The sequence below is a fragment of the Rhineura floridana genome, chromosome 6 (assembly GCF_030035675.1).
Source record: "Rhineura floridana isolate rRhiFlo1 chromosome 6, rRhiFlo1.hap2, whole genome shotgun sequence".
NCBI classification, from domain to species: domain Eukaryota; kingdom Metazoa; phylum Chordata; class Lepidosauria; order Squamata; family Rhineuridae; genus Rhineura; species Rhineura floridana.
Window position 1 is genome coordinate 148,478,225 of NC_084485.1, and position 22,054 is coordinate 148,500,278.

The 22,054-nt window shown below is 41.7% G+C and overlaps 1 protein-coding gene across 1 annotated transcript in view; it reads right to left on the minus strand.

Annotated features, from left to right (window-relative positions):
• The window catches only part of C6H1orf21 (chromosome 6 C1orf21 homolog), a 217,946-nt gene that overhangs the window by 1,083 nt on the left and 194,809 nt on the right, over positions 1–22,054 (minus strand). The window lies entirely within an intron of this gene.

The following is a 22,054-nucleotide window of genomic DNA, read 5'->3' on the forward strand; positions in this document are numbered from 1 at the left end:
AATGAATGTATAGCGGCACAGTCTCTTATTGATGTGTTAGATCCCAAACAAAGGCATTCCCTCACAACCCAGAGAATCTACCACAGACATAAAGTGCTGCTAATGTGTCAGCTAGGGTGACAAATCCCACAGATCCCTCTGTGATTCATTTGTCTCCTCCCCATCCCTGTGTTGTGGGGTATATATCTATATCATCTATTCTGGGATCTCTGTGCTCTGTGGCATATCTTTTCATCTACTTAGGGTCTCTCTCTGTCTTCTATAGCTGTCATTTGTTTTGCTGTGCTCTTGTTCATGTGGTTTCTGGACAGCGGTAGCAGTGGGGTCACTATTTTGTGTGATCCTTGTTTGGACGTCAGTAGTTTTGTGATTTTTTTTGTTTTGTCTTGTCAAAATACATTGAGATACATGTGTCAGGCTTGATGTTCCCCAGCTATAAAATGGATGTTTTTGACAATGTCTTCTGTATATTAAACTCCTTAACCATACTCTTATGTATATACAGTATTTTATTTATTTATTTATTTAAGTATTTATAAGCCACACTTTTCATAAAGTACATCAAGCCGGCTTACAACATGCAACGTATATACTGACCTGGACTCTGTGGCTTGGCTCACTTTCTTGATTTTCTGTTCTGAATGTGTTTTGCATTTTCTGCCACTGTCATTGGAACCAGGCTCAGCCGCGGAGTTCCCCATGTATACAATGTTTTCTAGAATGTCATCTATATACATCCCTGATTGTATATTGATTGTTCTACAGCTGTGACTGGATTGCGTTGGGATATATGGATGTATATCCTCTTTCCTATCTTTATCTAACATTAAGGTTCACTCTAGACTCACTGGATTAGCTGCTTGTATGAGAATTAATGTTGTATAGAGGCTAGGACTGTGAGCTGGGAAGTCCATAACTGAAATTTTGTTGGTACTATTATTCCCATGTTGTTAAATGTGGGGCTGAGGCTGAGAGGAATTTGCCTATGGTACCTAGGGAATTCATGGCACAGAGTTCCTGTAAGGATTAATGTGATAATGCGAGTAATCTTCAGAGATAATTCCATGTACAACGCATTACAATGATCTAAACAAGATGCTACCAGAGCATGGATCACTGTGGTCAGGCAATCTCTGTCCGGAAGGAATCACAGGTGATGCTCAGTGCCACCAAAGTCTTCTGAGCCTCTAAAGATAAAGCTAGATCTAAGAGTCTCTAGGTTGAGAAAACTGAACATTTGGGGGGAATGCAACCCCATCCATAAAAGTGTGACCACCCACCTCTTAAGACGAAGTACCTCACAGCAATCCTGTCTTGTCTAGACTGAGTTTCAGTTTATTGGCCCTCATCCAATCCATTACTGATCTGACACAAGTTCAGTACCTCTATTCTCACTTTAATCTGATGAAAAGAAGAATTACTGGAGTTGGGTGTCATCATCAGCAAACTGATGAAACTTCACCCCCAATCTCCAGGTGATGTCACATAGCGGTTTCATGCATATGTTCAATAGCACTGGTGGTAGTGGGGGCAACAATATAGCAACATGGTGGCACACCACCGCATAACTGCTAGGGGGCAGGACAATAGTCTCCCAGAACTACCTTTTGAAAATAGCAACTGAAACAGGTGTGGAGCCACGAAAGGATAGTGCCCTGATCCCTATACCAGACAGCTGGTCTAAAAAGATTTCATGGTCATTGGTATCAAAAGCCATGGAGTGATCCAGAATTAATAGTCACACTCCTCCTGTCTGTCTCCCAACATACACAATTCATCAGGACAACTAAGATCGCCTTAGTACCAAGCCCAGGCCTGAACCCAGACAGAAACAGATCTAGATAATGGGCATCATCCAAAAATGCCCAGAACTGCACAGCAATGACTTGCTTAAGCGCCTGGCCTTAAAGGCTCTATATTTGTGAACAGCTGATGGCTGACACAATTGTGGGGGTCCAGAGAAGGCTTCTTTAGGAGTCTCATTACTGCTCCCCTCAACTACTTCCTTTAGGAATTATGGAAGAGGCAACAGGCAGGTCCTTCATACAGCAGCTCTTGTGGGAGGAGGAGAAACCTGCTTCCTGCCCTCTTCAGCAACCCAGACACCAGGGAATTTTTGTACCCCCCATAATTATTATTCCTCCGTTTGGAATTCAGATGAAGTACTTGCTCTACTTTTTAAGCATCTTGTCAGCTTTCTGATTACTTTGCGTAGGCTGCTGCAGCAGCACTTGAAAAAGGGAGAGGAGAGAAAGAGAACATACACACTGGTTAAGAAATGAGGGAGACAGCCCACGTCTTCCTGAAGCGTGACAAGCAGTTCTTCACCATAGCCAATCTCTGAAAGCAACTACCACGGGAGGGGAGCAGAGATCATGGCTGACAGAATTAATTGAATTAAGAAGCCAGCATAATGTCATATTTGAATATAGCTCACTTGAATTCAGCATACAAGCTACATACTGATCCGTTTCACTTTGAAATTTTCTAAGTTTCAATATAGATTCATTTTTCCACTTCTGCTTCACAGCATACGAAAAACAAGCAGACTTTAACCAATTCACTAAAAAAGAAGGTGATGGTACCTCTAGAAGATTTTATATACACAGGTTTATTAAACATGATCTCCAACATGTTGAAGGGAGTAAAACCTCCCTTTTGAATAAATGTTTCAAACCCCAAAAGAGGAGGCTGTGAATAAGGCAGCTGCTTTGAGGTGGCGGCTTTGAGGTGGCAGCTGCTTTGAGGTGGCGGCCAGAGTGAGAGGAAGCTGTGGATGAGAAGGTCTAGCTCAGGGGTGGGGAACCTCCAGCTCACCAGGCCATTTCCCCCCAACATGTCCATCTGCCCCACACCTGACATCATATGTGACATCAAGTGTGAGCAGACAGAGACACAGCTTCCCCTGCAGAAAGCAAGAATGAACCCTTCAAACATCAGCTGGTGTGCAGGGAGTTCAATCCTGTTTGGTTTGGATATGTAAGAGAGTATCCCATGGGGAACTCTCTTGGGCACCCAAATCCTACAGAAAGCAGGACTGAACCCCCACCCATCAGCTTCCAGAAAACAATCCTGTCATAGAAAACCTGTAACAATAACATCTGAATGGCCACAACGTCCATCATCCCCAGTTATCGGCTGTGCTGCCTGGGGCTGCTTGGAGTTGGCGTCCAACAACACCAGGGTTCCCCACTCCTGCTGTAAGGCATGAACAGACAATATGTAGCCAACCAACTACCTGTTCCATAAAGTTCCATGCCATGGAAATGGTCATCACAGCTAAAGCTAAACACTTTTTATTCCCTTGTTTAGAATTCAGCTTAAAGTCTTGTTCTGAGTTTTACCAATCTTGTCAGCCTCTAGACTGCTTTGCGTAGGCAGCATTAGAATCCTAAAACCCACACTCTTTAATAAACAAATAAATAAATGTAGCTCTCTGAGTTGGAAAGAAATTTGAAAAATGCAGTAATAAAAATTAAAAAGCAGAATGACTGAAAACAAGGAAGGATGCAGGACAGTGGCCAAACTCAATCCATACCTAGATATTTTAGGGTTGAAAGTTGTTCAGGGACCGACCCAGGCTTTTTTCACATTTAAGGAAAATCATTTCAAGATAGAAACATTGTAAAGTAAGCAAACAATGAGTCATCAACTATAGTTTAGCTCTGGCCAGGTCCATGAAAGTGATGCCCACATTATGTCAATTACATAAGACTCAATTGCAAATTAGATTGAGCTGGGCAAGGGCACGCAAGTCACAATGTATTTTCTACATGACCCTAAGCAGCACATGAATAATATAAAGGAACGACCTGCATCTCAGACAGTATCAGACAAGCACTTTTTAGAGTACTGTTTGCGTATTTAACTGTATCTTTAAAAGTTTGTAAACACACAGACTAGAATTATTTTGTAATTTGCCATCCCATTATAACAAATATAGTCTAACTTTCAATAGTTATTTCCCTGTTTGCCCTCTCATGCTCTCATATTTATGTTAATTTTATCATGCATGACACTGAGAGCCAGTGTGGTGGTGTTAGAGTGCTGGACTGGAACCAGAGAGATCCAGGATCAAATCCTTACTGATCCATGAAGCTTGCTAGGTGACCTTGGGCCAGTCAGTTTCTCTCAGCCTAAACTACCTCACAGAGTCGCTGGGAAGGATACAAACTTTGTAAGCTACCCTGAGCTCCCTGGAAGAGGCAAAGAGTCCACATTCTCCTAATCATTCCGAAAATACACATGTATTTTCAGAAGTTACTAAAAGAACATAAGAAGAGCCTGCTGGATCAGGCCAGTGGCCCATCTAGTCCAGCATCCTGTTCTCACAGTGGCCAACCAGGTGCCTGGGGGAAGCCCGCAAGCAGGACCCGAGTGCAAGAACACTCTCCCCTCCTGAGGCTTCCGGCAACTGGTTTTCAGAAGCATGCTGCCTCTGACTAGGGTGGCACAGCACAGCCATCACGGCTAGTAGCCATTGATAGCCCTGTCCTCCATGAATTTGTCTAATCTTCTTTTAAAGCCATCCAAGCTGGTGGCCATTACTGCATCTTGTGGGAGCAAATTCCATAGTTTAACTATGCGCTGAGTAAAGAAGTACTTCCTTTTGTCTGTCCTGAATCTTCCAACATTCAGCTTCTTTGAATGTCCATGAGTTCTAGTATTATGAGAGAGGGAGAAGAACTTTTCTCTATCCACTTTCTCAATGCCATGCATAATTTTATACACTTCTATTATGTCTCCTCTGACCCGCCTTTTCTCTAAACTAAAAAGCCCCAAATGCTGCAACCTTTCCTCATAAGGGAGTCGCTCCATCCCCTTGATCATTCTGGTTGCCCTCTTCTGAACCTTTTCCAACTCTATAATATCCTTTTTGAGATGAGGCAACCAGAACTGTACACAGTATTCCAAATGCGGCCGCACCATAGATTTATACAACGGCATTATGATATCGGCTGTTTTATATTATCCCTAGCATGGAAATTGCCTTTTTCACAGCTGCCGCACACTGGGTCGACATTTTCATTGTGCTGTCCACTACAACCCCGAGGTCTCTCTCCTGGTCGGTCACCGCCAGTTCAGACCCCATGAGCGTATATGTGAAATTCAGATTATTTGCTCCAATATGCATAATTTTACACTTGTTTATATTGAATTGCATTTGCCATTTTCCCACCCATTCACTCAGTTTGGAGAGGTCTTTTTGGAGCTCTTCACAATCCCTTTTTGTTTTAACAACCCTGAACAATTCAGTGTCGTCAGCAAACTTGGCCATTTCACTGCTCATTCCTAATTCTAGGTCATTAATGAACAAGTTGAAAAGTACAGGCCCCAATACCGATCCTTGAGGGACTCCACTTTCTACAGCTCTCCATTGGGAGAACTGTCCGTTTATTCCTGCTCTCTGCTTTCTGCTTCTTAACCAATTCCTTATCCACAAGAGAACCTCTCCTCTTATTCCATGACTGCTAAGCTTCCTCAGAAGTCTTTGGTGAGGTACCTTGTCAAATGCTTTTTGAAAGTCTAAGTACACTATGTCCACTGGATCACCTCTATCTATATGCTTGTTGACACTCTCAAAGAATTCTAGTAGGTTACTGAGACAGGACTTTCCCTTGCAGAAGCCATGCTGGCTCTGCTTCAGCAAGGTTTGTTCTTCTATGTGCTTAGTTAATTTAGCTTTAATCATACTTCTACCAGTTTTCCAGGGACACAAGTTAAGCTAACTGGCCTGTAATTTCCGGGATCCCCTCTGGATCCCTTTTTGAATATTGGCGTTACATTTGCCACTTTCCAGTCCTCAGCACGGAGGAGGACCCGAGGGAAAAGTTACATATTTTAGTTAGCAGATCAGCAATTTCATATTTGAGTTCTTTGAGAACTCTTGGGTGGATGCCATCCGGGCCTGGTGATTTGTCAGTTTTTATATTGTCCATTAAGCCTAGAACTTCCTCTCTCATTACCACTATTTGTCTCAGTTCCTCAGAATCCCTTTCTGCAAATGTTAGTTCAGGTTCAGGGATCTGCCCTATATCTTCCACTGTGAAGACAGATGCAAAGAATTCATTTAGCTTCTCTGCAATCTCCTTATTGTTCTTTAGTACACCTTTGACTCCCTTATCATCCAAGGGTCCAATCACCTCCCTAGATGGTCTCCTGCTTTGAATGTATTTATAGAATTTTTTGTTGTTGGTTTTTATGTTCTTGGCAATGTGCTCCTCAAATTCTTTTTTAGCATCCCACATTGTCTTCTTGCATTTCTTTTGCCAGAGTTTGTGTTCTTTTTTATTTTCTTCATTCGGACAAGACTTTCATTTTCTGAAGGAAGACTTTTTGCCTCTAAGAACTTCCTTGACTTTGCTTGTTAACCATGCTGGCATCTTCTTGGCCCTGGCGGTACCTTTTCTGATCTGCGGTATGCACTCCAGTTGAGCTTCTAATATAGTTTTAAACAACTTTCAAGCATTTTCGAGTGATGTGACCCTCTGGACTTTGTTTTTCAGCTTTCTTTTTACCAATCCCTTCATTTTTGTGAAGTTTCCTCTTTTGAAGTCAAATGTGACCGTGTTGGATTTTCTTGGCAATTGGCCATTTACATGTATGTTTAATTTATAATAATAATAATAATAATAATAATATTGAATTTGTTTGTCGCCTATCTGGCAATTAGCCACTCTAGGTGACGTACATTAAAAGAGATAAAATACAATAATAACAGATGTAATCACATTAATAACAATAGGTAAAATACTGGACAGTCATCAATACATATAAAAGCAATTATAATAACAACATACGATAAATGACAGAATCATGGTGATTTACCCAATGACCTGAAAGGCTTGCTGGAATAGCCACGTCTTCAGGGCCTTGCGGAATACATCTAGGGAAGGGGCATGTCGAAGATCATATGGGAGGGAGTTCCAGAGAGTGGGGGCCACCACAGAAAAGGCCCTCTCCCTAGTACCCACCAACCTAGCTGTTTTGGTTGGAGGGATTGAGAGAAGGCCTTGTGTGGCTGATCTAGTTGGGCGGCATAATTGGTGGCGGTGGAGGCGCTCTTTCAGGTAAGCTGGGCCGAAACCATACAGGGTTTTAAAGGTTAAAACCAACACCTTGAATCGGGCCCGGAAAACAACCGGCAGCCAGTGTAGGTCAAACAACACTGGCGTGATGTGATCCCGTCGGCGGCTGTTGGTAAGTAAGCGCGCTGCCGCATTCTGTATAAGCTGTAATTTCCGGGTCATTTTCAAGGGTAACCCCACGTAGAGCGCATTACAGTAGTCCAATTGAGAGGTGACCAGGGCATACACCACGAGCGGGAGCTGTTTAACAGGGAGGTAGGGTTGCAGCCTACGTATAAGGTGTAATTGATACCAAGCTGCCCGGCTCACAGCCGAAATCTGAGCCTCCATGGACAGCTTGGAATCAAGAACAACCCCGAGGCTGCGGACCTGGTCCTGTAGGGGCAACTTCACCCCACCAAACACCAGGTCAACATCCCTAACCCTCCCTTGTCTCCCACAAGTAGTACCTCGGTCTTATCAGGGTTCAACTTCAACCTGTTCCTGCCCATCCATCCACTCACGGATTCCAGGCACTTGGACATGGTCTCCACAGCCCTCTCTGGTGAAGATTTAAATGAGAGATAGAGCTGAGTGTCATCCGCATATTGGTGACACTGCAGCCCAAATCTCCTGATGATCTCTTCCAGCGGCTTTACATAGATGTTAAATAGCATGGGAGAGAGGATAGAACCCTGTGGCACACCACAATTGAGAGGCCAAGGGTCTGAAACCTCGTCACCCAATGCTACCTGTTGGCGCCTATCAGAGAGAAAGGACTGGAACCACCGTAAAACCGTGCCTCCCAATCCCAAACTCTCCAGGCGATCTAAAAGGATACCGTGGTCGACGGTATCAAAAGTCACTGAGAGATCCAGGAGGACAAGGAAGGTGAATTCTCCCCTATCCAGTGCCCTCCTCATATCATCTACCAGAGCGACCAAGGCTGTTTCAGTTCCATGTCCAGTCCTGAAACCCGATTGGTATGGATCTAGATAATCCGTTTCATCCAAGTGTGTCTGCAACTGATTTGCCACCACTCTCTCAATAATAATAATAATAATAATAAATTTAATTTTTGTGTCGCCTATCTGGCCGAAACCACTCTAGGCGACGTACAACATTAAATTCAACAATACATAATAATACAATACATAATAAAATACAATGCAGTCAACAATAACCATTTAAAAAAGCGGGAGTACAGGGCCATCAATAGACAATTTTAAACCAATATAAAGAAATTAGCCTACCCCGGGGACCCCAAAGGCCTGTCCAAAGAGCCAGGTTTTTAAGGCTCGGCGAAATGTATCTAGGGAAGGGGCATGGCGAAGATCGAACGGGAGGGAGTTCCAGAGAGTGGGGGCCGCCACTGAGAATGCCCTCTCTCTAGTCCCCACCAACCTAGCTGTTTTCATTGGTGGGACGGAGAGAAGGCCCTGTGTGGCTGATCTGGTCGGGCGGTTTAGTTGGTGGTACTGGAGGTGCTCCTTCAGGTAAACTGGGCCGAGACCGTATAGGGATTTAAAGGTTAAGACCAACACCTTGAATTGGGCCCGGAAAACAACTGGAAGCCAATGTAGATGAAATAACACCGGCGTGATGTGATCACGGCAGCGGCTGTTTGTAAGCAGGCGTGCCGCCGCATTCTGCACCAGTTGTAGTTTCCAGACCGTTTTCAAGGGTAACCCCACGTAGAGCGCGTTGCAGTAGTCTAATCGAGAGGTGACCAGGGCATGTACCACCAGTGGGAGCTGATGAATAGGAAGGTAGGGTTGCAACCTCCGTATGAGGTGTAGTTGATACCAAGCTGCCCGGCTCACTGCCGAAATCTGAGCCTCCATGGACAGCTTGGAATCAAGAACAACCCCGAGGCTGCGGACCTGATCCTTCAGGGGCAATTTTACCCCATTAAGATTCAGGTCAGCAACACCCAACCTTCCCCTGTCACCCACAAGTAGCACCTCGGTCTTATCAGGTTTGAGCTTCAGCCTGTTTCTTCCCATCCACCCACTCACGGATTCCAGGCACTTGGACAAGGTCTCTACAGCCAACTCCGGTGAAGATTTAAAGGAGAGATAGAGCTGCGTGTCATCAGCATATTGGTGACACCGCAGCCCAAAACCCCTGATGATAGCTCCCAGCGGTTTTACATAGATGTTAAATAGCATGGGAGAGAGGATAGAACCCTGTGGTACTCCACAAGTGAGGGGCCAAGGGTCTGAAACTTGCCCAAGAATGGTAAGTTTGAAATTGGGCGGAAGTTGTTTAAAAGTTGTTTAATAGCACTATGGTCACTGCTCCCAATCGGTTCAACAACACTTACATCTCGCACCAGGTCCCGGTCCCCACTGAGGATTAAGTCCAGGGTTGCCGTCCCTCTGGTCGGTTCCATGACCAACTGGTCTAGGGAATAGTCATTGAGAATATCTAGAAATTTTGCTTCTTTGTCATGACTGGAACACATATGCAGCCAGTCTATGTCCGGGTAGTTGAAGTCACCCATTACTACCACATTTCCTAGTTTGGATGCTTCCTCAATTTCATATCTCATCTCCAGGTATCCCTGAGCATTTTGATCAGGGGCACGAAAGAAGAGACAATGTAAAAAATTCTGAATATTACAAAGAGAACTATTACAATAGTTATTGTACAGAAATAGAAAAGGAAAACAAAAAAGGTAGAACAAGAGCCCTATTCTAAAAGAATAGAGAAATTAAAGGGAAATTTAAACCAAGAGTAGGTTGTTGAATAATCAACAGGGGAACACACTGAGTGACCGAGATGAAATAAAAGGAAAATGGAAACAATACACTGAAGAACTCTATAAAAGAGATGCCAGGATGACAGATTCATTCATGAAGGAATCGTATGATGAAGAACCAGAAATTTTAGAATGCTAGGTGAAAGCTGCTCTTAAAATACTTGGAAGAAACAAATCACCAGGAACAAATGGCATACCAATAGAGTTGCTACAGGTTACTGAGACTGAATCTGTCCAAATTTTGACAAAAATGTGTCAAGAAATATGGAAAACTAAACAATGGCCCACAGACTGGAAGCATTCAATATATATCCCAATTCCAAAGAAAGGGGATCACAGGGAATGCAGTAATTATCGAACTATTGCCTTAATATCCCATGGAAGTAATGCTCAAGATTCTACAACAAAGGCTCTTACCATATATGGAGCGAGAAATGTCAGACGTCCAAGCTGGGTTTAGAAAAGGAAGAGGTACCAGAGATCATATAGCAAACAAAAGTTGGATAATGGAACGGAGCAAGGAATTTCAGAAGGAAATCACCCTGTGCTTTATAGATTACAGCAAAGCCTTTGATTGTGTAGATCATGAAAAACCATGGAATGCTTTAAAAGAAATGCGGGTGCCACAGCATCTGATTGTCCTGATGCGCAACCTATACTCTGGACAAGAGGCTACTGTAAGGACAGAATATGGAGAAACTGATTTTGAGACAGGGTGTATTTTATCATTGTTTAATCTATATGCAGAACATATCATACAGAAAGAGGGACTGGACCAAGATGAAGGAGGTGTGAAAATTGGAGGGAGAAATATTAATAATTTAAGATACAGAGATGATATACTACTAGCAGAAACCAGTAATGATTTGAAACGAAAGCTGTTGAAAGTTAAAGAGGAAAGCACAAAAGTAAAGAGCTGAATGTCAAGAAGACTAAAGTAATGACAACAGAAGAGTTATGTAACTTTAAAGCGACAATGAGGACATTGAACTTCTCAAGGATTATCAATACTTCAGCACAGTCATTAACCAAAATGGAAGACAAAAGAAATTAGAAGAAGGCTAGGACTGGAGAAGGTAGCTATGAGAGAACTAGAAAAGGTCCTCAAATGCAAAGATGTATCACTGAACACTAAAGTCAGGATCATTCAGATCATGGTATTCCTGATCTCTATGTATGGATGTGAAATTTGGACAGTGAAAAAAGTGGGTAAGAGAAAAATCCACTCATTTGAAATGTGGTGTTGAAGGAGAGCTTTGCGGATACCATGGACTGTGAAAAAGACAAATAATTGGGTGCTGGAACAAATTAAACCAGAACTATCATTAGAAGCTGATGAAACTGAGGTTACCATACTTTAGACACATAATGAGAAGACATGATTCACTAGAAAAGATAATAATGCTGGGAAAAACAAAAGGCAGTAGAAAAAGAGGAAGGCCAAACAAGAGATGGATTGATTCTATAAAGGAAGCCACAGACCTGAACGTACAAGATCTGAACAGGGTGGTTTGTAACAGATACTATTGGAGGTCGCTGATTCAGAGTCGCCATAAGTTGTAATCGACTTGAAGGCACATAACAACAACAACAATATAGATTTATGCCTGTAAATAAAGGCATAGGTGTGGCATATATGCTCCTCACAGCAGTACAAACACAGGGACCAATTTGAATTTTAAAACAGCAGACTCATCTCTTCTTTTCATTTCCAACAGTTAAAGAACTACAATCACTCTCATGTTCTTACCAGGATCCTGTATGTGCTCCACAATATCTTTCTATTAGCTGCTTTATTGTTTTAAAATAACAGCCTGACACCACAGGAATACAGAAGCTAAATGACTCTTTCATGTTGCTCCAACGTTTTCCACAGTGTGAGGTTGGGGAGAGCAGCATGTATCTAGGGCAACACAGCCTCTTCTATTGCTCTTGCATTTAACAACAGGATTCTGCTTTAGCTGGCATTCAAAGCAAGCAAAGGAAGAGGTTGGGTGGCCTGGTGGGGTGAAAGTAACTGTGCCAAACTACCTCTCCTTCAGCGATTGCACAGAGGGCTGGCAAGACACAGTGGTCTTTTTCATGAATAATTCCCCAAAGCAATAAAGAAATGGCTCACGGCTATAGGAACTTTTTAAATTATTATTACTGCATTCTCAGAAAGGATGTAACGAAAATGTTTGCAAGTGTGCATGAATGGATGAACACGGTGTTAACTGCCACTTTTAGCAAAGAAATGAATGGATGCATCCAAAGCACATCTATTTTTTTTGTAGTGAAATAGAACCTGCCCTGGCAGTAAAGGTCACATCTCACAGGGCCCCTTGTATGTTGCACAGAAAGGTCACGCTGTACCTCCCGATCACAGGCCCCATTCATGATTTCAAAACTAACATGGTTTATTGTGGCACTGTCATGAGATGGCTTATGCTGGCATTAGCCAATGGTCTCAGATGTATGTATGTAAGAAAAATAATTTAACAGGCACAGACAGCTACATTATAAATGACAATCCAGTTTTCAAGACTTGCCATGCTGGTGGTACACACACAGACCCCTCCTATAATATATGCCCTTGTTTTGATCCTCAGTTTTAAAGTGATGTCTCACTATCATGTTGCTTCCATCTCCTCTCCTGGATTTCATTGCCAGGAAGGCCTCTAAATTGTAAAGAAGTACCAGAGTGACAGTCTCAACCTTTAAGCCATTCACCCGGGCCTGCTGCATTTCACATTCTCCCTTCCATAGGCTGGGGGAGTCAGCTGTTGTTAGCGTTGCACTGTGCTGCTATAGAGCAACACTAATGGCCCAGGGTATGGTCTGAAGGCACATGAAGCCACCACCTTGTTGAAGCTAAGCAGGTTTGGGTCTGGTCAGTGCCTGGATGGGAGATCAGCTGGGAACCACATGTATCCTGCCTTGGGTTCTATGATGAAAGAAAGGCAGGATATAAGTGTAATAAAATTAATTAAATAAATAATAAAACGCTTCTCTTCCCTCTAAACTTTTAGTTACCAGCTCTAAGACAGATTTATGTGCCCCCCTGCAGCTGCCATAGAAGCATTAGATTGTACAGGTTAGATTGTACTGCCCTTTCATCACCAAAATGTCAAATTCACAGAAGTGCCAAAGTAGTGCATGACATGCATCACTGGAAGCCAGGATGTGTAGCAGCTATCAGAAATAGGTTCAAAGTTTGAATCAATTATTGTATTTGATAGGAAAAACCTTGTTTATCCTTCTACAACAAAGCCTTGGTGGTTGCAAAAAATAAATAAAGCTGAAGTTTAGACACCCATGGCATAAGTGATATTGTCACAATTTACCATTCTGCTTAGGGCCAAACTGGACAAGTTGGCAGCAGGTCCATCTGTCCTTTCTGGTTGCAACTCAACCCCAATAAACCATGGGGGTTGAGGTGAGATTTACAGCATAACTTGGAGCAGGTAGGAGGGGAAAGCTGGACTCTTATTTCATTCACGTTATCCCCCTCCCCAGCAAATTACTTCTGTGCATCTCTTCCCCCTTCTACCCATTGGAACTACCTGACTAGGACAGCACTGGGAGTGGGAAGAGGAATGACACAGATGCAGAGAAATTACTTTGGAGGAAAAGCACGGCTGGAGGAAAGATTCAGCTCCCCCCCTCCGCATCCTCCAGCTCATGCATGCTGAACTTTAAATCTCTGAACCTTCATGCTGTATAGAAAATCTGTCAATACAAACTGGATTGTGCCGTTCACACATCTAGTCACACTCTGTAGAGTAGAGATCTGTAAGTGGCAGCCTTGGAGCCAAATCTGGCCCCAAAGGCTTTCCATCTGACCCTCAGCATAGTACCTAATATCAAATACACCCCCTCCCCTATACCGACTGCATTACATACAATCACTTTATGTGAAGGTGAGACACAAGCAATGGACTCTAGTGCCATCTCCTGCAACATAAAATGTGAGGGACTCAGGCAGAGACCTCCCTTCCTTATACACTTCAGAGGCTCACTACACAAAACACAAGAGCTAATAGGTTCTGCCAAAGTCTCTGCCACTGGTTCATGCAGAGGGAGCAAAAGCCAAAGAGCTCTTGCTCCAGGGATGGGGAAGCTCTGGCCTGCGAGACAAAATTGACTTGGTACAGGTCTCAGTTCTTTGGTGAGTGCTACACAAGGGACTGATACGTAGGCAGGATAACCCATCTGTCAATCATCTGATGGCATGTCAACATCTGGTGACTGACAGGTGGGTTGTCTCACCCAACAGTCAAAGTTGGTCTGTGGAGCTGGGAACCAACAAGGGTCCGGCTTGCTGCACTGAAAAGATGCCCCACCCCTGCCTTACTCCATACATCAGTGGGTAGCGTCAACACTGACAACCCTTCAGTTCCGTTGAAAATTAGTTGTCAATCAGGGATTTAGACTTTGTCTGGAAGAGCCACTGGTCAACTTAAATCTTTTCTAAATGGTCCTTTTCTAGGACTACCCCAAGAGCAAGTTTCACACTGCACTGCCTGAATTCAGTAAAATTCTTTCTGAGGCTAATTAACTTGCTTTAGAGAAGTGTCAGCTGTGATGACTCTTGTAAGAATCCTCAATATTTTCTTCTCATTGTTTTGTTGCAGCTCATACCCACAGCTTCTGAAGACAATATTCATGCCTTGATTTCTAAGGTCAAGCTAATTACTTGTCCTTCTGACCCAGTCCCCTTCTAATTGCCTCCTGGGACTCATTCCTTGGGTTTAATTGATGGCATTATAAATTCTCCATTCTCCGCTGGGAAGCTTCCCTTGTGATTTTTGCTACGCTTTGATGAGTCCTTCTAGGATTCCTATTTTAATAAGTTAGTTGTATGAAGCAATTCTAGGAAACAGACAGCACTCATATACTTTGGCGAGTTAAAGATTTAAAATCAATCTTTAAGCTTATTCAACTTTCCTTAAATATCTATCTACCTGATTATCTTGGCTTCTTCTCATTTGTACAGCCCTGTTGTTTATTTTGGATTATATATTAACAGCAGGATTATGCTTCGATGTGAAGCCCAAGACTCCAATACTGTAGCAGGATACTGGATCCAGCTTCCTGTATCCCACACAAAGGGAAGAAGAGGGAGGAGACTGAAGTTTCAGCCATATCTGAAGGTAGCTAACTGTGCCAAGGTCCAGGTGGGGGGGGGGAGTTGATGATTTCAGAAACGAAACTGGGGATTGAGGATATGAACCTAGGACCTTAGCTGGCACACAAAGTGTGAGACTCTCTTAACTCTCCTTGATATCTGAGTGACTTTTGATATAATCTTACTTGGTTATCTTGCTGGAGCAGCTAGCTGAGTTGGGAATGTGTGGCAGTGCTTTGTGGTGTTTTCCCATCCTACTTGGGTAGTTGACTCCAGAATGTAGGTGTTGAGGGGGAGGGGATTGCTGTTAAGCCCTATGGAGCCTTCAGTGCAGATTTTCATAGAATTCAATTTTATTCCCCATGCTATTTAACATCTACATGAAACTGCTGAGTGGGGTCATCTGTTTTTTGGAGTGTGTTGTCATCAATACGCTGATGACATGCAACTCTAGTTCTCCTTTCCATTGCAAGCAGCAGGGGTGCTGAACTGCGGCCTCTTCTTGGTAATGGACAGAATGAGGGCCAATAACCTGAAGCTCAGTCCAGACAAAAAAGTGCTGTTAAGGGCGGTTTGCTGTCTGGATAAGTGGGGTTTAACCTTTTCTGTATAGTTAACTAAGTTGCTGCTATTGTGTATTAATTTATAATTCTGCTATTTTACTCTGTTGGCAAGTGTTTTTTTTTTTTTTAAATAAAGTATTGATGGATAGCCACCACCAAACCCAAACCAAGAGAACTAGAATTTCTCAAATAAAGAAAAAACAAAACAGAATGGGTTCATTTGCCAATTATCCTCTACCAATCACTGGCTTTAAATGTAGGAGATGGGTATCCTGGCTTACAGCAGGTAAAATGGAAATGTTTACCTTGGTAAGTGAGTTCCTGACCTTTGGAAGATTTTAAAATGTGCTAGAAACCACCAACAAGGTTGTATTCAGCCATATGAGAACAGAAGGTTCCTTTTAGGATTCCTATTTTAATGTTAGTTGTATGTAGCAATTCTAGGAAACAGACAACACTCTTATTTACTTAGGGGATTTAAAGAACACTTCACATACTATGTCAAGAAAGTAATGTTTTTCCATACAGGTACATAAAACTGTTGTAGAGTCATGGCAAAATCAGGAGTTCTTCATGCCATATACATGCATCACATACAAGTTTTAAAGCACACACTTTAATACTTGTTCAGTAAAGGTCTATTTTAATTTGCAAGGGCAAATTTTAATGGGTAGGGCTGCATGTTAAGGGCACATCTTTTGAGGGTCTACACTAGTTATGATGTGCTTAGGGAAGGGGAAGGAATTCATTTTGTCTGCTTTTTTCAGTGGACCAACCTGATTCAGCCCCAGCAATCATGGCCAATGATCAGGGATTATGGGAGTTGTTGTCTAGCAACATCTGAAGGGCCACAATTTTCCTATCCCTGCTCCAGGTATTCTGTGTGTCCTTGTATCTGAGCAGCCCAGCCAATGATAGTAAAAGACACTTCCTCCTGATACACCCTTTTGTGACATTAAGATAGCTCAGCCAGTCATTGCCTGGGACTTTACTATCGCTATAAAATCCTTAAATGTATTATAATCAAGTTTTCACCACTGCAAATATATATGTGAAATAAAAGCAGTGTGCTTATTTTCAGTACAGGCATCTCAAATGACAGCTGTTTGGATGCAGACATATGCACTGAAAGGTGTGATGAGGTATCATACGTTAACCTAAAAACAGAGTCCTCTATGAATTAACTGTGCAAAACTGTCCTGATGGAGGAGTAGCTTTTTCTCAAATGTTGCCTGTTATCAAGCCCCAAACAGGAAAAACAGCCAACAGCTAAGATAATGCATTAAAAGGCTTTCCAAACCAAGGCAGACAAGACACTGGGTTGGTTTGGATGTTACACTAGCTAAACCATAGTTAAGCACTATGAGAATAAGCTTAGTCTTCCCCCAGGCTTGTGCACTCCCCACACTTCCTCTAGTGTGGAATGAGGATGAATTTGCAAGCTTCTGTTTCCATTTTAAATTAACTAGTTTGCTGTGCCATCCAAACCCAGACAAACTATGGCTAATCTTATGATTAGTGGAAACAAGCCAACTTCATAAATTAACAATAATTAAGACCTGCCACAAATTCAGGGTTTGGATGACTCACTAAACTGTGGTTAATCTCAAACATGCTGGAGGAGGAGAGAGGAGTGGGTAAACCTGGAAAGGAGCCCAGAGGCTAGGCTAGGCTTATTCTCTGCATCTGAAATGACGTATGGAAACACTTGTATTAAAGGGAACACACACAAAATACTCTTACAAAATGCTTCTATGACAACCAATCCCCCTTTTTAAAAAAAGAAAAAATCTAGTTCTGAGGGTCATGGCTGGCTCAAGGATAAATAATGCCCTGGTTGAGGAGTGGTCAGTTTTGCAGGGCCACTGACAGAGTTTATGGGACATGGTGCAGTTGTGATGTTGAGGGCCCTGCTGCTACTCCCTACAAGAGCCCATGGTTGCGTGGACATGCTAGGGGCCACATGTGAGAATTATTTTTTTTTTTTCAATAATTTTTATTCAGATTTTCATAAAACATACAAGACAAAATCATAAAACATTCAAAGACAAAAAACAAAATCAAAAATAGTTAAACAAAAAGAAAAAAAGAAAAAAAAAACAAAAATAAAAAATAAAGAGTAAAATATTGACTTCCCATTTGTCAAAGATCAAATCAGTTATAAGTCTATAATATATAACAATCCTGTCTCTTAAGTCATATTATAAAATCACTTTCCTCCAGTAGTTATCTTACTTAATCATCAAATCTCATAAACATTACTTTATTCTTTCCACAAAAAGTCAAAGAGAGGTTTCAATTCTTTAAGAAATATATCTATCAATTTTTTTTTCCAGATAAGCATATCGATTAATCCATCTCATTACTAATTATGATAATCTTATTGTCATAACCATAGTCAAAATAAACATTTCAATTAATCCATCACATCAGAATCTGTTAGGTTCAATAATTTCAGTAACCATTGTTCTATTATCTCTATTAGTTCCATTTTCCATCTTCCATCTTCAGTAGTCTTGTTAAGTCCAGTAATTTCAATATCCAATCTTCCATTATCAGTATTCCATAATAATCTTGCTGTCAAAGCCATAGTCATATAGTAAGAGTCTGATGGGGATTACCTCTATCCCAAATATTTTCTTGCCATCCATTCTGAATAGGTTGCTGAAATACTGCTGTAAAATCATATCTCTGTTCTTTTTTTCAAAATACACTGGGTCATCTCTTAAAAGTTTTTCCATTGTCACATGGCTGCAGTTAATTCCATAGATTTTCTCTATATTGGGCTCCATCACATCATTCCAGTCCAGAAGGTTATCCATGCCATTGATAACTTTATCTCTAGAATCTTCATTCATTTCTTCAGAGATAACATTGAGTTCCAAACAATAGATTTTATTTCTAAAGTCCATAGACTCCAAATCTTGTTCCTGTTCCACGTTGGTTCCAATCTCCGGGATCTCCTCTCTCACAGGGACCCCTATTCCAGTCTCCAGGGTCACCTCTCTCACAGGGACCCCTGTTCCAATCTCCGGGGTCTCCTCTCTCACAGGGACCCCTTCCAGGGTCACCTCTCTCACAGGGACCCTTATATCTTTAATCTCCTGCTTCATTTTACTCAATTCAATTTTCATTATCTCAATCTCATCCATTATTTTCTGAAACATAGTTATTTCCAGATTTTCAGCCACTTTCTTAATTGCCATTTTAAAAGAAAAATATAGGAAAACCACTTCTTATTTCAGCAACAATTGGGTTAATACTCCAAACTTGGTGACATCACAGTATAAACAGAGCAGACAGCCTTATCTCTCCAATAGTTAAGTAAACAAAATGCAGTTCCCAGGATCGAAACAATTAATGGCAATCGTCAAAAAACAGATTCGTCAAAATAAAATAGACCAAAAAGAGAGTAGTCTCAAAACAGTATAATATTTTTCAAAATAAAAATCTGGAATAGAAATCCCTCTTCTGTGTATATCTTTAGAATGCAAATCCAGGACAGCTTTTTGCAACAAAAACAGAGATAAGCTATTAATTAGTGCGTAGCAGAGAGAAGTTATGGCTCCCCAGTGAGATGTCAAAAACTGATCAATCTGGCAAATCTCTTTTAAACAGCAACAATTTAAGTCAAGTAAAAGAAAAATATAGAAAGAAGGGTGCTTGCCTGTTAGTGCGTTCTCTCTTAGAAGATAAGGTGAACGTTCGCTTTATCAGATAGAGCTTGCTGTTAAAAATCCGTCCCACCTTCGTCGGCTGGACCTCGTCCCATAAATTAATGAGATCTGGTCGTCCCAACAAAAATAGGCTTTGAGGTTAATCTCTTCGTTTCTCCCTACCCGGGAGAAGTTTAATCAGTCAAAAAAAAAAGAAAAAACTGACTGATATATCTGAATAAGCTTCTTTTGAGGCAGGAGCCCGTCTCAAAAGCAGGCACAGGCTAAGTCACCCTTCCCGGAAGTCCACATGTGAGAATTATTGCATGCACAGACTACGTGTGAGAATTCTCATCTGTAGCTCCTCCTTACCCTGGGATCAAGCAGAATGATAGATGTGCTTAATTTGTTCTCACATGGGGATAAGGGAATAGGAATTGGGTAGCATTTCTTTGCTGTCTCCTCCAAATTCCAAACCCTTTCTGGCAGAGCTTTTTTCTGCTTCCGAGGGCTCAATCTCATAGGTCTTCTGATTGTGGCCTGCTGCTGGCCTTCCCCACTACACTCTCAGGAAAAATTCCTCCCTTAAGGCCTGGCCTCACACCACTCCTATGACTTTCTTCATGGTAACTGCCACAAAAAAATATATCCTTGGGTGGTGGGAATGGAGGGACATGTTTATTAGCTAGGCCTGCAGCCCAACCCTAAGGGAGTCTAAATCAATCATGGTAAAGTAACATCTTTCTTTATGTCTGGGCAGCAATAGAGGTAAGATTGGTCAGGCAGGCTTAAGACTGGCCCAGGTGAAGTAGCTCCGGTTACAGATTTTATTGTAAGGAGAAAAGAAACAGGGAAAGCTTTAAGGAGAGATTCTGTGGCAGAACAAGCAGCCTGTTCTCATAGAAAAAACTCCAGACCCACCAGTTCAGAGAGTGACTGAATGCCACCTAAGACTTCCAGGCAAGGTGCCACTTAAGACTAATTTTATAGCCAATTATACAGCCACAAGAGTGGCTGTATACCAGAGCTTGGAAAAGTTACTTTTTTGAACTACAACTCCCATCAGCGCAATCCAGTGGCCATGCTGGCTGAGGCTGATGGGAGTTGTAGTTCAAAAAAAGTAACTTTTCCAAGCTCTGCTGTATACTATAGCCAGTGTGGATTTTTCACATTCTTTCTTTATTCTTTCTTTATTTGAGGTCAAAGACCCGTTTTGACAGTACAAAACAAACAATTTAAAAACAGCTGCAAGGAATATACAGTATGCTGGAATAAACCATAACAATTTCATTTAAATATTAGCACGGATTAATTGGGTCGCATAAACGAATTTGGCAACTTGAATAGTAATTCCTTTGTCTAAACCAGAAAGAGCGGAAACAATCATATCTTCGGGAGATTGGTAGTAAGGAATTGAGAATGTAGAATTAAGAAATTTATGTCTAATCTGAGTATAAAAGGTACATTCAAATAAACAGTGATAAGGAGTTTCAATACTGTTAGTTCCGCAGGGACAAATGCGGAGATCATATGGAGTTCCATTGAATCTTCCCTCAAGGATTGCAGAATTTAAACAATTAAACCTTGTTTTAGAGAAGGCTAATCTAAGTTTAGGAATGGTAAGAAAATGCAGATATGGGGCAATCTTACCATATTCAAACGCTAAATTTAGATATAAAGGGGAGCATGTTTTCGTGGCCCTAGAGATTGAGTTCTGGTAGTCAATGTGATTTTTCACATTCCACAATGTTAAATTGAAAATACCCCCATGCCATTCTGATGCTTCCCATAAGCTCGTTTCAAAACAAAACTATACAAAGCTTATAGTCCTGATCTCAGAAACGCTTGCTTTAACAACCATCTACATTTTCATGGCGATACACAAAACAGTCAGAGAGAACAGAGAGTTCAAAGTCTAAAAACAGGAAAAAAACCCAGAGCCCTTTTGGACTTTTTTCTGTCAGAGTTCTCATAATCTATTGAAATTCATTAAAAATCAGCCATGTTCACAGAGTACCTGTAATCCTATTACTAACCTTGCTCCATACTTACTGTAAACCGCCCAGAGAGTTTCGGCTATGGGGCGGTATACAATAAATAAAAAAATATAATAAATAAATAAATAATAAATACTCTAACCTTCATCTTCTGCAGTTTAAAAGTTAAAAACATGCCTGGATGATATTTAATTAATTTAATATATTTTGCCTTGAACTCAATGATAGTGTCGGGCATGCTCAGTAAGAACCAACTGTCAGTGTTCTAAAAGCTAAGCCACATTCACACCATACATTTATTCCATTATTATTCCACTTTAAACAGTCATGGCTTCCCTCTAATAATCCTGGGAAGTGTAGTTTGTGAAGGGTGCTGAGAGTAGTTAGGGGACCGTTATTTCACTCACAGAGCTCCAATTCCCATAATTTTCTGGGAAGAGAGGTTGACTGTTAAACCACTCAGGGAATTGTAACTCTGTGAGAAGAAGAGGAGTCTCCTAACAGCTCTCAGCATCCTTCACAAACTACACTTCCCAGGATTCTTTGGGGGAAGCCATGACTGTTTAAAGCAGAATAATAGTGGCATAAATATGTAGTGTGAATATGGCCCCAGACTCACAGCTGCTGGGCTTACCTAATCAGGGGGCCACACCCACACCAGACCTTTATTTCACTTGAGACAGTCATGGTTTCCCCCAGAGAATCCTGGAAAGTGTAGTTTGTGAAGAGTGCTGAGAGGAGACTCCTATTCCACTGACAGAGCTCCAGTGGCCAGACTGGTTTAACAGTCAGCCACTCTGATTGAAGTCTGTGAGGGGAACAGGGCATCTCCTAGCAACTCTCAGCACCCTTCACTAACTACACTTCCCAGGATTCTTTGAGAGAAGCCATGACTGT